Source organism: Neovison vison, chromosome 3 (genome assembly GCF_020171115.1).
Source record: "Neovison vison isolate M4711 chromosome 3, ASM_NN_V1, whole genome shotgun sequence".
Lineage (NCBI taxonomy): Eukaryota > Metazoa > Chordata > Mammalia > Carnivora > Mustelidae > Neogale > Neogale vison.
Window position 1 is genome coordinate 63,468,685 of NC_058093.1, and position 16,440 is coordinate 63,485,124.

At 37.2% G+C, this 16,440-nt stretch overlaps 1 protein-coding gene and 1 pseudogene across 1 annotated transcript in view; both read right to left on the bottom strand.

Annotated features, from left to right (window-relative positions):
* The window catches only part of SCN7A (sodium voltage-gated channel alpha subunit 7), a 95,841-nt gene that overhangs the window by 77,997 nt on the left and 1,404 nt on the right, over window positions 1-16,440 (bottom strand). The gene's annotated exons all lie outside the window — the stretch shown is intronic.
* On the bottom strand, window positions 3,912-3,997 carry LOC122903756 (annotated as a pseudogene).

Sequence of the window (16,440 nt, forward strand, 5' to 3'; positions counted from 1 at the left end):
AGAATGGAGGGAGTATATGTTAGTTGAAAGTATAAAACATTTAAGTGGAACACTGTTGATTCCTAATATCTCAATGATTCTCACAATAGAATAGAAATAAAAAGAAAAGATGAACTAGGAACACTGAGCTGCAGCAGAATACATTTGGCTTAAAATAATAAAGTACTTTTTAATAGCTGTCAAGACACGGAACAGGTTGATTTGGACATTAATCCTTCCTTGTAAGTAGCAATATGAAAGCACACCCTCCTTGACAGTTGGGTATAATAATTTAAATGGGTCCAAATATTGATTGGTTGCAACCTTATAATTTTAGAACTTTCCAATCTTAAAATCTTTGGATTGAATTTTCACAGAGTACCACATGACCTAAAAGTCTGGGCTACCCATTAGCTAAACTGAACCTATGCAGCACTGAATTAACAAAATCAAAAGTGTCTTTTTTCTTTTCAAATTACAATAAAGGTACATCTTACATCTTATATTTTTAGGATCCACTATAACAGCTAACAAATATTATTAAGTTTATATATGTAAAGAATATTGTCCTTAAAAGTAGATACAAAGGGAGGTTCAAACTTACTGCAAAGATGCTGTTATTACTGAAAATATTTTTGAAAACTTTCCATAGAAACCTCAAAATTAAATTTGCAAGCCAGTTTTTTTTTTTAAAGATTTTTTATTTATTTATTTGAGAGAGAGAGACAGTGAGAGAGAGCATGAGTGAGGAGAAGGTCAGAGAGCAAAGCAGACTCCCCATGGAGCTGGGAGCCTGATGTGGGACTTGATCCCGGGACTCCAGGATCACGCCCTGAGCTGAAGGCAGTCGTCCAACCAACTGAGCCACCCAGGCGTCCCTGCAAGCCAGTTTTTTTTTTAAGCTTATTTATTAAAATAATCTCTACACCCAATGTGGGGCTCGAACTCACGACCCCAAGATCAAGAGCCACATGCTCCACTAACTGAGCCAGCCAGGTGCCCCTGCAAGCCAGCCTTCTTATTACATTGTCCAAATATAATATTCTTTTCCTGTTACCACCTCCTACTTAGCAAAATAATCTTTGATTCCTTAATATGTCACCTACTAGCTACAAGACCTTGATAATGTAGATTGTCATACTTCCCTCATATGTAAACTTTGGAATCCCTTATGTATCTCACAAGGTCATAAATATGAAACCAGACCATATACCGAAATCCTGGGCCATAGTACTGACTTTGCCAGTTCTAATTCTCTCTCCCAATCCAGTCAGTTAACCCAGAAGTCATCTCTAGTAATGATTTTGATGCTGAATGAAACCACTCTGGGTTGTTGACTAGGTGAATGAATGGAGCGTGGGCATTCTCTTCTATGGTATGACAAAGAAAAGCAAGCATTATCAAATGGAACTGGCTTGCATCCGACTTTTAGATGGCTGAGTGCAGACTTTAAATTATTGATCATTACCTCATAATTCAGTGAAAGCATTTCTGTGGGGAATTTATAAAATATGGTCAGGCACTATGCTTTCCAGTGAATGAGCTTAATATCATATGAAAGCCTGAAAAATATAGAAAGATTAATAGTTAATCTGTCTATTAGAATGCCTTTCTAAAAATCTGAAGAGCTAAAGTAAGCTTTTGGCAAAAATTGTATCAAAGTCACCTCAGACTCAAGCTTCTAACAAGTTCAGTTGTACTGATAGTTTATATTGTTGATTCGAGTGCAAGCCCCAGTTCTTGGACATGAGTTGAAAGGAGCAGCCAGCGGCATCAGTGTGGGGAAAAGAGATGCATTCTTTTGAAAAATATTCTCCTTAAAACAAATTTCAAACATTCAAACATTTGAACCTAGGCCAGTATTTATCATAACAATAATGGCAATTTTAATTATAGTTACAATTACTGAGTGACTATCATTTGAGAGGCACTGAACTAGAGGTGTCTAATTCTATGATCTCATATTCTCACATATTATCCCTGTGAGGGAACAGGGATTGATGAGTTTCATGATATCTCCATCACTGTATAGCTAGTTAGGTGGTAAAGGGAGATGCTAACTCAGGTGTTTCTAAATCTAAATTTGGGTATCTTTAAACTATACCACAAAAGTGTTTATAAACTATAAATTTTCAGACAAGTGTAAACAATTGCTACCTTAGTATAGCTACCTTAGATATCCAAAAACCCTAGGTTTCAGTTTCACTGAATAACTGACAGGTTGATGTCACGTGGAATTGTCTGGAAATTTTCTTTGTTGTAAATGTTGTCAAACTCAAATATTTTGGAAGTTTTTGTAAAATTGAAGGTGAGCTAGCATAGTAGACATTAATTTGGAGGGCAGGAAGTGCTGCTGCCTAACATGGTGATCTTCTACACTGATTTAGAAAATTTGTCATTGTATGAATCATGGTGGAAGTCCTCCTGCAAAATAAGTGAAAAGGAAAGCTAATGTAGATAACGATTTTCTCATGAGTCTAAAAAGTGACAACATGACCTTTCCAAGCAAACCAACTGCATCAGCTCAAGATTTCTAATTTTGATTTAATGACACAAAGTAAGAGAGGCAGTGGATAATCCCTTTTTTTGCAAGAGAGAAAGAAGCTTCAGCAGAAACATTCAGCAGTTTGGGGAGCGATAGTAGCAACAAAGGCAGTAGCAGTGGCCAGTGCTATACTTTTGGTGATCTGAGCAGAGCTATTATGATGCTCGCTGGACTGCTTCTGCCAGTTGTTGGCTGTGATCTTGGCAATGACTTAGGACACTGCCTATGCCCCCTCCTCCTATTTTCTTTTGCAGATATCCAGATGGAAAATGCTCCCCCTCCATTATTTTCACAATTAGGGTGAGCATTTTCTCCGTTAGTCATTTTAAATAAATTTAGAACTTATTTTCTCTAAAGTTTTTGGAGCATGAAAGAGTGCGCAAATGAATCTGTTTTTTTTAACAAGCATTTTGAAGATCAATCATTCTCTGCTTTCTAGTTAATGATGATTGTGTGGGCTTTATATAGTTATGTTTTTCTTTTTGTCCTGTATTATTTATGGAGTATATTTGTGGAGGTTCAGAATTGGGCAGTGTCCATTATCCTTGTTCCATATACTCCTTTTTTAAAATGTTTTAAAATTATTTTTAACACCTTAATTTTATTTTTTTCAGTGTTCCAAGATTCATAATAACCAAAAAAAAAAAAAAAAACCTTAGATGTTTGGTGATTTAAATGAAAAATAAATTTAAAAAAACGAAACATCTAAGTTATAAAAAGAAAACTTAAATGAACACATTTATAATAATTTAAAAAGGAAGTCCTAATTTAATGAAGCAAACTACTGGCTAGCATTTGAGGAAATAAGCACTCCAATAAACTTTTTTTTTTTTTGGTAGTGTTAATAATACAACTTTTCTAGAAGGAGATCTAGAACTAATTATCTAAATTAAAATGTATATACTTTATCCCAGCAATTTGAGTAACAGAAATTGAGTAATAGAAATTTACTTCATGGGCGCCTGGGTGGCTCAGTGGGTTAAGCTGCTGCCTTCAGCTCAGGTCATGATCTCAGGGTCCTGGGATCAAGTCCCGCATCGGGCTCTCTGCTCAGCAGGGAGCCTGCTTCCCTCTCTCTTTCTGCCTGCCTCTCCATCTACTTGTGATTTCTCTCTGTCAAATAAATACATAAAATCTTAAAAAAAAAAAAAAAGAAATTTACTTCATTGGGTGATATCTGGGTGGCTCAGCCAGTTAAGCACCTGCCTTTAGCTCAGGCCATGATCCCCGGGTCCTGGGATCAGTCTCGCATCAGCCTCCTTTCTCAGCAGGGAGCCTGCTTCTCCCTTTGCCTGTTGCTCCCCCCTTCTTGTGCTCTCCCTCTAACAAATAAAGAAAGAAAGAAAGAAAGAAAGAAAGAAAGAAAGAAAGAAAGCAGTTATCTAGAGAGAACTCAAGAGAACGTATTTTAATTAGCAATAATCGCGCCTCGGATAAACCTCATTGGCTACGATACTGCCACTGCGCAAAGGTAGAGAACGTATTTTAAAAAAGAAGAGAATGTATTTTAAAAAAGAATGTATTTAAAAAAAGAAAATTACCTCATTGGTATACGTCAAACGAATTTCTATTCATGAGACTGCTCAGAGTAGTATTTTGATAGCTAAGAATAAAGCAGTCATGATATCATGTGCTTCTACTAAAATATGTTCATACACACACACACACACACACACACACATCTGGATCATATGATTGACTGCTATACCATATAAAGTGTATGGAATATGAAAGAAGTATCAGTTTAGATTAGGGAAAGATGAGGAAATGTTTTGTATTTTGGGGGTTTGAGGTGTATCTGAACTATCCAAAATCAAAATGCCTGGGTGGCTCAGTTGGTTAAGCGGCTGCCTTCGGCTCAGGTCATGATCCCAGCGTCCTGGGATCGAGTCCCACATCGGGCTCCTTGCTTGGCGGGGAGCCTGCTTCTCCCTCTGCCTCTGCCTGCCACTCTTGTCTGCCTGTGCTTGCTCTCGCTTCTCTCTCTATAACAAATAAATAAGTAAAATCTTAAAAAAAAAAATTCAGATATTAATTAGGAATTTGGATCTGGAGCTTAATAAAGGTAATTAGACCATATATGTATGTGTATATTATTAGACTATATATGTATGTGTATACTATTTTATATACATACATAAATATATGTGTATATATTTATATACATATATACCAAATATGGTTATATAGTTTTATAGATATATAAAGTTGAAATTTATATATCAAAAATTATGTATCCTTGCAAATGTAAAATTCTTTATAGAATTTCTTTATATCGTTATAGAATGATATTAAGGACAGTCCATTGAAAAGCACTTACCTATCATTTAACATTTATGATTTTAAAAAGTTTATAAAGCAAGTGGTTTTATGTATCACTACTAATAAGTGTTTTAGTGTTTTAAATCACATGGATAAAAAATAAATCACAAAACAATTACATGGATAAAAAATAAGAGATATCATTCAAAATACTGAAAGCACTTAAAGAAAAGTGGCATATGTTAGGAAACAATAATAAGATGATTACTGGCTTCTCATCACAAAAATACAGAAACCAGAAGACTGTGTAATAATGTCTTTAAAGTGTTGCAAGAAAAAAAAGGTAAATCTAGAATTCCACATAAAGCAAAAGTATCTTCCAAGAAAAAACACAAAGATATTTTTAGATGTTTTAGCTGGAAATTTAGATTTTCAAGAAGAAATGAAGAGTAAGAGATTTGGTAAATATGTGGAAAAATATAAAGTATAATTACCCAAAAAAGGAGACAGCTCAGTTGTCCATGAAGAAAACAGACAGAAAAATAAAAACTGTGGACTCTTATATAATACAACACAATCCCAGCAATAAAAACAAATGAAGTAATGATAGACAAACATTACACTGAGTGAAAGAAGACTTCCAGCAAGTATTACAAACTATACGATCCACTTTATATGAAGTGTTAGAACAGACAAACTAATCTCTAGGTGTGGAACAGGAATTGAGTAGGAGGGATGATAGAACTTTCTAGGGTGAAAATGATGTTCAACAGCCTATTAGCACTTCAGAGCACAAGGCTATACATGTTGGTGAACACTGGCCAAACGATACCCTTCAAGTTTGTGCATTTTACTTTTTTTTTTACCTTTAAAAAGCCCATAAACAGAGTGTCTGGATGGCTCAGTCAGTTAAGCATCCGACTTTTGATTTCAGCTCAGGTCGTGGTTTCACCCTGTATTGGGCTCTGCGCTGAACATGAAGCCTGCTTAAAATTCTTAGTCGCCCCCTGATCCCCCAAATAAATAAAATGAGAAAATAAAAAAGTCTATAAACAAATACTGAATTCTACTTAAATATATGAATTATATTTAGTGTTTATTGTGAGGCTGATGGTGTTTGCAACTTATTTTGAAAAGCAATATGGAAATATAAAAAATGGACAGATGGTTTGAGGAGTGCATAGATAGATAAATGATAAGTTAAATATTATAAAATGATAATTGAAGACTCTAGGTTCTGAGTGTATGGGTGTTCATTACACAGGTCCGAAAATTTTTCTATAAGTTTAAAATATTAATAAAAATTTAATAAAAATTTGGAAAAATGTTTGGTTCTAGAGCTAGATGATCTGGATTCAAACCCGGGCTTTAAACACTTTCTAACTATGACCTTAAGCAAAATACTTAACCTCTCCATTCCTCAGTTTCCTCAACCATAAACATGAATAGGAAGTGGGAATAAGAAAGGGAATGTGAGCACTGAAAGAGTTAATAAATATAAAGCACCTAGAACAGTGTCTGCTGGTTACTACACAATAAATACTAGCTATTACTATTTTTAATCCTTTGAAGCATGGTATTTTTATGGTTAACCACCTTTTTAATTGAAATTATTATATTATTTCATGGAATTTATAAAAAGAATAGGCAGAATGTTATTTAATTTCTTTTTTTTTAAGATTTAATTATTTTAGCAGATGTGGCAGAACCTCAAGTAGACTCTGCACTGAGCACGGAGCTTGATGCAGACGCATCCATGACGCATCCAGATGCATCTCATGACTCTGAGATCATGACCTGAGCTAAAACCAAGAGTCAGCTGCTTAATTGACTGCTACCCAGGTGTCCCTTATTTAATTTCTTACTGATAAATCAAAGTAATAATATTCAATTATAGTAACTGCAATACTATGACATCCTTTTTTTCTTTAAGATTTTTATTTGTTTGACACAGATGACATAGAGACAGCAGAGAGGGAACACAAGCAGGGGGAGCAGCAGAGGGAGAGGGAGAAGCAGGCTCCTCACTGAGCAGGGAGTCCGATGACCCAAGGCTGGATCCCAGCACCTTGGGATCATGACCTGAGCCAAAGATAGATAGTTAATAACTGAGCCACCCAGGCACCCTGAGGAATACTGGGCAATACTGTGACATCCTTAAATAATTTTTAAAACTCAAAGAGTTCTGCTTTTTACATTTTCTTCTGCTTTACTTATTTATATCTCTTTTATCATCAGGCTTTTAGATTTTATTCCTTCTGCTTACAAGTTACTTGCTTCTATCTGCTTCTTCTAATAATTGCCTCCAGCAATCTTGGCAGTCCAAGATTTCCAATGGGGAGAAAAAAAATCAACCAAACTTTAAAGTTCTGGCTCTTCTAAAACTTCTCCCTCTTCCCTATCCTAAGTGTTGTTTTCTTCTCCTGAGATATAGCTAGAAGGATTGAGATTGATGAAGGTTGACTCTTGGATAAATAAGGCAGAACACACGTCCCTTAAGATTCCTAGATTCCACTAAGCTTTAGAAGAAACTGATGGTGTTTCTTTTTATTGTAAGAATAATCTAAAGTATGTCACAGTTATTACCCAGTGACTTCATGTCTCAATGGTGTAACTATTTCTATGTAGGTAGACTGACTGGAAGGCAGCTGGCTGGAGAGACTTAACATAAATTGCCATCTAGTCCAGTAAGCATACAAGCTCCAGTCTCTAAAACTGGTTCAGGATTCATTCCATTTACTGTATAATTCATGTTTCTGGATTCTTTGTGTATCTCCATCTTTTCACTCCAGTTAGTGACCACTTTGTTTAATGCCAACTATTTTTCTTGGCCCTGGAATTGTTTACTCTTTTTGACTTAAATGACTTTTGATTTTATGGCTCTGATCTTTACATTCTCTGTAATTATGTTCTGCCCAGAGTTCAAGGCTCCTCAATATGTGTGTCTCATCCTTTTTAGCCAAGGCTCCTCAATATGTGTGTTTGATCTAGTACTAACCCACTTTGGATCTTAGTTCTGGGCTTTTGGTGGCTTCAGATTTCATGATTGGTACCTTTTGTCCCTCCTTAGTTTCCTTGTCCTAACCCCTCTCAGACCCCTTGGAGCAGATTATTAGAATAGGTTACATTGCAGAAAGAACTATGATTTTTAATTTTTTTTAAGTTTTTAAATTTTTTATCATATTTTTAAATTTTTATTATGATCTTATAATATAATATATAAAATATTATATATAATATAATGTACATGATATATAGTTAGAATTTTATAATTTTATTATGAATTTTTAAATTATTTTTATTTTTTATTATAAAAATCACATTTTTATTATAGTTCTATAGTTTAACATTTTAATTATAGATATGTTTGAAAATTGAGCTTCAATTTTTCTTTAAAAAACTGTTCTCACTGTAAGGGCCTACTTAGCCAGAGCGGGCCATTTTGTTGTTTATGCAGTAAACTTAGATTGACCCTGCCCCGCCACCCCCAGAGGAATTTACTTAGAAACAAGTCTGGGAAACCAGTGAAATATGACTGATCAGCCAGCCCCTGATAAAGAGCCCATATACCAGGATGTGTCAGGTCAGGGGGAGGTAAAAGAGCCCAGAATACAAGGATGAGCCAAGCCAGGTGGAGACATCTAATCAGGAAAGCACCTCCCTAACCACCCAAGAATGTGGACCCTGCCTTTTGGGCACCAATTCTGACCAGAGTGATAGGCTAGTTCAAATAGCTACTATAGGGTGAATTGTAATTCACTTGGCCACCTGTGTGTGGCCAGGCTCAACCACACGGCTTTTACTCTATAAAAGTTAGTCTGTGAGGCTGGGAGAGGTGGCCTCTTTGCAAGAGATAGCCCTGGCCAGTCAGTCTGATTCTCGATGCTTGGTGTGAAATAAAGCTTTGCTTGACCTTCACTTTGTATCAGTCTCGCTCCTTTGACCATGGACTCAACACTCACATTTTGATATGTCATTTATTTATTTATTTATTTTTAGATTTTATTTATTTATTTAACAGACACAGATCACAAGTAGGCAAAGAGGCAGGCAGAGAGAGAGGAGGAAAGCAGGCTCCCTGCTGAGCAGAGAGCCCAACATGGGGCTCAATCCCAGGACCCCGGGATCATGACCTGAGCGGAAGGCAGAGACTTTAACCCACTGAGCCACCCAGGCGCCCCTTGATATGTCATTTATGACAGTAAGTTTAACCACGGTGTTTGCTTTTGACATAATTTATTTAGCAATCATTATGGAATATATACTTACTAGGTGCCAAGCACTGTGCCAGACAGAAGTGCTGGAAATATTAATAAAATACAGTCATTGAATTTAAGGACAATGGGAGACAGACTTGTAAGCAAATAAGAACCACGTCATCTTGGTCATCTCTGAAAACTAAGCTTCAAGAGCAACAAAGACTGGAATTAAAATCATCTCCAAAATGTCAAATTTCCAATAATCAGAACAATTAATGTCTCTCTTCTTGGGAGAGGAGCAGTCTAAGACATTAAGCTTCAGAATGACATAGTCAATATACCCAATAGAATTAGAAGTTCATAAACAGGGTCAGATAGCAAAGTCTCTCTTTTTGTATCAGATTGCAAATTTAGGAAGAAAGGTGAACAGAAGGAAAACTTTGTGGCAGTTGAAAAACCACTGTGTTGCAGTTGCATCCACTACTGTGGATGCAGTTGACTGGGAACAGGATCTCAGTGAGGGTTCTCCTGCCTCACTAAGGAATTTCACTATACATAAAAGTGATGAAGACAATAGGAAGTGAGGTTGCCAGGAACACAAAAGTAAAGTTGATTCTGTCTTAAATATTCCTACTCGAATCTCCCAAGACAATGAAGGTTTTGATCCCTACCAATCAGTCTGTGAAGGGAGTCTAACCCAACATTCCAAATCACTTGATGTCCCAAATTTCTCCAGATGTTCTCAAAATTTCTATTGCTTTGTGAAATTGACCTCTGGAATTTCTGAATTATCCCTTGTTACCCCCCAAAAATGAGCAAGTTGTAAAGGAGCCAGGATCTTCCTAGAATTATATTCATAGTGAACTCAATCTGTCAGATCCTTGACCAAAAATTTTTGACCAGAGGCCATGTTAGGGTTCAACAATTGAGAGAAAAGTACCCTTTGTTTCTTCTCAGAGGAATGCAAAGGGCCTCTGTCAGGCAACCAGATTCTACAATTTGCCTTCAATCCTGAAGTACTTGATGCAACTGGATCCTCTGATTTGTAAGACCTGACCCCAGTTTCTGTTTGAAAAAACCCAAACTGGCATTCTCCCTGGAGCTTTTGGGGACATTCACAACAAGCTGACCTCCCTAAGCATCCTCTCAATCTGCACTGACACTGTTAGAGTTCCTTGAACCTTCATTTTTGCCCACCTTTGAGTAGTAGAACTAAACTCAGAGATCCACAGACTGCCTGAAATCTGTGACCAGATAGAAGTGTTGTCACATAAAGACAACCATAGACCTCTAGCACCTAGTTTGGCTCTGGCTTAACTTGAGATGGGCACAAGACTTGAACCATGTAGCATAATGTGGGCAGCTGACTAGATGTGAATCCTGGGGCCTCTGAGAGTACAGAGAAGGTGAGAGGATGGTGGTACTCATAGCTGTATGGAAAGAAAATCCTCTTCACAGTGGATTTGAATTATACCAGCTCTTGACTGCATATTAGAAGTCTCCTGGTGCTAATATTGAAAATCTAGAAAGCAGCAGCCCAAGCCACACAGATAATTTCAGAATATCTTGAGCATGGGCCTCTTGAGATAAATCTAATGCAGCTTGCTAGACAGATTCTTTTGGCTAATAGCCAGGCTTCATCCATCCTCATTTATAAAGAAAGCAGAGACATTGTTACATTTTGGGGAACTGTTTTTTTCTTGTCTGAGCTCCTAACTATAAGAGATGAAGCTATACCAGAATTGCTAAGGCAAATACCTGCTTAGGAACATAACTCCTCCAGATGATTCATGTGTTTTTCACCTCTTTAGGTACTATTTATTTATTTATTTATTTGCTCCTCAGCTCTAAAACAGTCCTCATTCTCTGCATGTTTAGTTGGCAATGATCTTACCAGATGTTGCCATTTTGCCACAGAGGTCCTGGTGCAAAATATCTCTAATGTTTTTTTTTTTTATTTTTATTTTTTTTTAAAGATTTTATTTATTTATTTGAGAGAGAGAGACAGTGAGAGAGAGCATGAGCGAGGAGAAGGTCAGAGAGAGAAGCAGACTCCCCATGGAGCTGGGAGCCTGATGTGGGACTCGATCCCTAATGTTTAAAAACAAAGAAATGCAACTGGGACATCTACCTTATCCTATTGCTTCTAGTTCCTTCCAAGATAATGAATCTTTTCCCTTCTACTCTTCCTCTTGTTTCCAGTACATCTAATCTCATATCTAAGTAGCATGGCCAAAAGTCACAGTTTTGGAGGACAGTTTGGATTTATGTCTATTGTTGAGAACTAATTTTTTTTAAGATTTTATTTATTTATTTGACAGAGAGAGAGATCACAAGTACGCAGAGAGGCAGGTAGAGGGGGGGGGGAAGCAGGCTCCCCACTGAGCAGAGAGCCCGAAGCGGGGCTCGATCCCAGGACCCTGAGATCATGACCTAAGGCGAAGGCAGAGGCTTAACCCACTGAGCTACCCTGGTGCCCCAAGAACTAATTATTAATAGCATTCTTTTTCCTTTTCAAAATCATCTTTAGTGGGATGACGAATGACACAGCCATCCAAGCAGAGAACCAATGTTCCATCTCTTTACCTGAGTTCCAAGGGAAGAGACTACGTGGATAGAATTCTGTATCGGCAACTACAGCTGCATTTTCTTAGAGATAATGAAGGACAGGTAAAAAAGATGATTCCAGAAGTCAGTGTTTTTCCTCTCATTCTCCTCCCCTATCCCTTAGTTTGATTCCCAAAGTAGAGCCTGCCAATAATGAAGTCGGGCTGGGAAGACAGAGTCCACACATGTAGGAAATGACTGCCCCAGGGCATACTCAACTCCTTTACTTTCTCCCCACTTCAGGGAATGGGAACCACACCATCTAATAGCTGTATGGAAAACTCTCTGCTTTCTGGGAAGCTGGAGTTGATCTAGGATGAGCTAGAGTAGCTTTGTCAAAGAGAATTATGAGATGTTCCACTGTATACCAGATAATATATATTTATTCCCTAATGTATTTACTAAAAAGATTCATGGTAGCTCACAAGGGTGTAGATCAGATAGCAAGATAATATAAATTAAGAAAAATAAAACAAAAATTAAAATTAGACAGTGGATCCACAGAGTCAGGATAATATCCCAAATGTCAATTTCACTTGGATATGGAATAGGAGATGAGGGCAAAAAGACTTCTCATTTAGTTTCGACATGGACAATGCATCAAGCTTATTGTACCAATGACATTCAGATAACTTAAAAAAAAAGTAATGACAAGGCTGATAAACAAATTAACTTGAGACTGGAAGGTATTACATGCATAAGTGAAGGAGACAGAGTTAATGTGATCATTAAACTGAATCTATAGTGTTGAGAATGTAGGAAGCATACCAGCTTTAGTGAAGTGACCAATTTAGATTGACATTTTTGTTCACTGAGACCACTTAAATGCACTTCCTATATATATTATGGCTTACATTTCATCCTTCCCACATTCTGTGATGACTCACAGCTAAATTCCCTGGTGTAGAGCCTTTTCTTTTAGAGCCCTCTTTCCCTTTTTTTTTCTCCAGAATTTAGGACTCAAATGATATGAGAGGCATTGATTTTTTTTTCTTATCGAGGATACAAAAATAATATCACTGTCTTTTAGGAAGTAGAAAGCTATGAAGAAAGATGACTGAAGCTCATGAAATTTTGACATATATGGATAAGATTAAAATAGTCAATCATTTTTACCGTAAAGTTCTAGAACACATCACTGAAACTCTTCTCAAATGGATGCAAACTTGATATGGAAGCAATGGGTACCCTCACACAGTTCAGCTAGAAGGGTAAATAATATCTGTTATTTTTTTTTTTTGCATCATTTTTTCTGTTTGGCAATAGTTTCTAAATTAAAGTTGCATGGTACTCATTGGCCTTCAGTTAAGTTGTCCTATAAATATTCTTGTTGAAGTTTGAGAAAGTATGTTTGCCAAGATGTTAATCATACCACACTTTCAGTTCCAAAGACTAGAAATAATCAAATAGCCTACCCTAAGGAACTGATACCATAAATTTCAAAATCTTGCTATCACGGAATGCTATTTAGTATTCCTGAAAAATGAGACACATATGTCTGTGCTCGTATGGAAAGATTCCCAAAGTAAATTAGTGAAAACCTAATGTTGAAATTGGATTGCATTGTTCACCTTTGACTAACGTATTTTATAAGAACTGCATACATAGTGTTAAATATGCTAGTTCATGCATGATGATGCCCCTCTGGAAGGAAGGAAGTTGCTACATCTATGGAGAGGGATGGAAAAACTGTCAGGGAATTTTGTCACCTTCTGGCTAATATTTCTACACTACTTGAACATAATCTACCATATATTTATATATGACATTTTCATATATTTCATATATTCTGACAATTTCAGTAAGTATTCCTAGAATACATCATCCTGCAGAGGAAAATTGTAAGTAAGTAACTTTCTCAAAAACATATGTAGGCATTGCCATTTTGTTTTGATTATATTCTCTAAGAATTATAATCCAGGAATTCTTCTGGATTAAAAAACTAGTAAAACACCCTTGTAAATAAATGAGTACCACCAAAATTCCAACAGACAAGCCCCAACTGTCCCTTAAATAAAAAGATCTCTTCTGAAAACTGAATTCCCCTGCCAACTTAGCAAACTTAGATTCTAGTAATGGTTCATTAAAATAATCAGGAGCTGAGATCTTTACAAGTATCTTCTTGCTAGGGAGGAGGAGTGCAGGTCATACACATTCAGAGTGGTACAACTTATACTGAAGAGAAGAAATCTGGACAAAAGTATCATGTGACAAAATCTTAGCATCTGATCTCAAATACACTTACCAGAATTAGCCCATGGAAAGCTCAGTGGATATTTGAAAGCCTCTGAGTGGATGCAAGACAGTAAGTCACTGTGTAGGATGGAGTCTCAGAAGTGAGCCATTATGACCACCAGTGCAGGCAGGGAATGCTTCCAGGAACATGAAGGAAAGCTGCCTCAGTTTTAACTAAGCCCACTTGCACTTCTCTATAGCAACCTCATGGTTCACTAGCATGGTTCCCTTATTTCTATGGATACAATAACAACTTCCAAGCTGTGCCTGTCCAGCCCACCAAAACAAGCATATTGGGGAAAAGCCAGAATCTTTACAGAACTAACTGTTCTTGTGACCCTAGTCAGTCAGACCCTTGACCAGAAGAATCTGGCCAGAGTCCATTTAAGAACTTAGGAAGGAGGAATGAATTTTTGCCCCTGCTAAGAATAATACAAAGGAGAGATTGTTATACATGTAACTTCTATACCCATCAGCAATCCTGAGGCCTTTTTGCGTATCGTTTTAGATACAATCAGATCTATGGAATACAAAATTCTTTTAAAAATTCCCAAACTGGCACATTTACTGGGATCCTGGAGGCCTCTTAGAACTGGCTACTTGCCTCTGCTTCTGATCACTCTGAAAGAGATGGTCTGCATTTCCAGGATCTACTCTCACCCCAAAACTACTCTAGTATTTCAAATGTAGAACCAAGCACATAGATATTCAACTCGTTCTCAAATTGGAGAATGACTTTGAAACATGTTAGGGTGAGACTAGATATGGACCAGAGCCAAAGTATAGCCTGTAATCAGGTGCTTGGACCTGCAAACTCTGGAAGAACTCAGAGAATTAAAGACTGGTGGATCAGTTGCCTCACCCTCGCATTTGAAGTAGAAGGGAAGAAATATTCCACTCAGCCCCATATGTTCAACCAGGTATTGTGGCCCCCAAATCAGCATCCTTTGGCTCTAGTTTAAAACCAAACACTCTGTCCTAATCTCAGACTTCTAAAGTCATAATTTCTCTGGCCAGGGTTGTGGGCATGGTGTCGGTGAGGGTACTAGCTTCAGCATTTTGGTTAATCTTTTGTTTGATGTTCAAATAGTCAGTCTGGCACCTGCCTGCCACCACAATGATTGTGGTGTCCACAACTGAACACAGAGTAGTTATCCTCAGCTAGCAATAAGCTGAGTCACTTCAGTCCAGAATACTATGTATATATGAGGGATAACTATTTGCCAGACGAAGGAGGGATCTCCCACTGGCATGGAGTACAACTAGAGTAAGTCTGATTTATAAATAACAATGAATGAACAAATCTACGGAAATCATAATCATGGCTGGGCCAAGAGATACAGACCAGCCATCAAATGAAAACTTTCTCCTCAGCCTTAAAGGTTTCCTCCTTCAGCATTGCGGAGGTGACAACTTACTTGCCTGGTCTTGTTCAGCTCACACTAATAGAAGAGAAAGGGGCCAACTCAGGGAAAAATGAGATCTGTACAAGTTCATATGATAGTGGATGATTACATTGCCAATAGCTAGTCAGCATGGGTGGCACTTGCAGATATCCTCCAATGGCTGACCAAATTGATACTGGTTACTGAAAATAGTAGGAGCAGAGTCCCCCAAATGAAGTTTTTATACTAATGCCCCCACCATAAGCTTTCAAGAGCGGGTCGATGATGCTAGGTATAGGGTTTTCAGTCAGTCTCTGAGTAGCCCCATTGTGGTACAGAGATCTAGGACTAAGAAGTATTAGGACACTTCTTCCCTAAGTAAGGTATTGAGCAAAACACTGCTGTTTCATTCCCAGAGTTCTTTAAAGCTATATTCATCTTGACTGGGCAAAATTAGTGGGAGTGTATATCAGCTACCCTACCAGAGCCTCTCCCACAGGAGGCTATGAGACAGAAGGCCCAGTTCCTAGGTGTTTGGCTCTACTTTCTGCTCCTTAGTGGAGACTGATAAGTAACAGCAGGTCTTGGGGCCTATGTCATCAGTGGTCTATAAGTCCCTTTTGTTGAGCCTACATCCAATTTCAGGTTTTTCTCCTACTGTTTTCAAACACATCATTGGAAAGAAGGGGTTCACAGTACCTTTTTCTTGAGGCCAGGATTATAATGAATCCCAGCAGCTAAGAGTAGAATATTGTATACATAAACTTTCACTTCTCCTACATAAATTAATGGGCCAAATAAATTTAGCAATATCTAATATACTTAAGGTCCCAAGAAAGTAAGACCATAACTCTAAAATAAAACTTAAAGCTAAAAAGAGGAAGAAGGTAGAGCTTATTTTGAGAATATTCAAAAGTATTTAAATATGAATTGTTAATCATGGCACACAATTTTGTGAAGATGGAGTCTCACAGGTTAGAATATACTTTGTACAGATGCCAAGAGATCGGAACCTAGATTTGAATTTCTTTTCCTTTAGTGCATTGTACTGAGGCTGTCAAAGCCCCTTTCGTTTTTATAGAAACGTAAAATGAGAACGAGTATAGTGAAGTGGATAAAAACATGAAATAATTCCTTATATAAGCAACAGTTACACATGACATTACATTCACAAAACCCTTCATGTAATCTGTGTTATTCAGTTCTTACCAGGATATGTAAGCTTTTG